The following is a 1,480-nucleotide window of genomic DNA, read 5'->3' on the forward strand; positions in this document are numbered from 1 at the left end:
AATATAAACCCTATTTAATTCCTTATATTAAATAGGGGAACTTGTCGGCCAATACATTGGTTTCGCAGACCAAACGGATGTCATAACTTTCTTTAGTTTATTTGATCGAGCCTCACTCTCAATTCTTGCGTTCATCCTTCGGGATAGATACATGATTTGAGATAAAGCGCTCTTTCATCTAAACTATGAAAATTATGGGGTTAGTTTGACTTCATCTTTTTCAAAACTAAATTTTAAAAAAAAAAAACATCCTTCCGAAGCAGGTAACGGGATTTCAAATTCCAATGACCGACAGCTTCTTACAGGCAAACCCCACACCAAAAATAGTGCCGACAAGTATGAAATAAGAGAAATTTTAAACAATTTTAATCATACACATGACTAATTCTTATTACAGAGAAAGAGATAAAAGAAATTACTCAGACTTCATGGGGATAACGCAACAAAACATGATTTATATTAAAATCTAAGTTTACACGGTAAAATAAAAGTCAAATAAAAATACAAAGTACTTATCTGAAACTTCTCCCCGAGCAAATCATTTGAAGTTTCTTTGATGACTTCTTACTCCAATAAACACACCAAAACACACACTAGAAAGACTCTCACCAACAAGCTCTCTCACATACTCTCACGCCACAATTACACACACCCACGCCAACTACTGCGCTCTCCTCTTTTCGACCGGCCAATGCTCCCTTCAAATAAAGCTCTTAAAATCACCAAGAGTCACTTCAAGCACCTCTTCAAAATTCGCTCAAATTCATTCCACAAAAATCAAAACCATTTATGGCACCTGGGAGCCTAATCATGGCGCATAAGCTCCAGCTTTCTAGAAGCCCTTTTTAACTACCTAGTACCTAGATGTCAGGTCCTAACGCCTAGGCGCCATGTCACTTTTTGCTCCTTTGCTCTAATTGACCCTGTTTTACTCTGTTTTTGCTCCTTTTGCTTTTAAACTATATATCTTGTACCTAAAATTAAAAACGCAAAAAATATCTTCCATTAAAGTGCAATATCCTTAAAACGAGCATAAAATGTATATATGAAAATAACACATTTTAAGGTGTGCAAGTAATTCGTGGTGTTATTCCAGTGTTATTCCAGAGTTATTCCAATATTATTCTATTTTTATTTTATTTATACCACAATATTATTGGTGTTGCCTTTCGTATCCTCCTAGGTTGAGCTAGTGCCACGCGGTTAAGTAGAAAAATCAGCATTTTCTGATTTAATTAATTTCAAAAAATTGATTTTAATTGTCAAAATCATATCTTAGTGTAGAGAAATCATAAAACTAAAATAAAAATATCTCTATATTCTGTGAATAAAGGGGAAAATTATGAACCAAATTTTGAAAACATTTATTTAATAATTTATTTTAAATTAATTAAAACCCCCATAGCATAATTAAATCATATAAATTTAAATATTGCTTATTTTGACTTTAAATTTTGTGGGCTTGTTCCTGATTCTATTA

The sequence above is a fragment of the Phalaenopsis equestris genome, unplaced genomic scaffold, assembly GCF_001263595.1.
Source record: "Phalaenopsis equestris unplaced genomic scaffold, ASM126359v1 Scaffold000094, whole genome shotgun sequence".
NCBI classification, from domain to species: domain Eukaryota; kingdom Viridiplantae; phylum Streptophyta; class Magnoliopsida; order Asparagales; family Orchidaceae; genus Phalaenopsis; species Phalaenopsis equestris.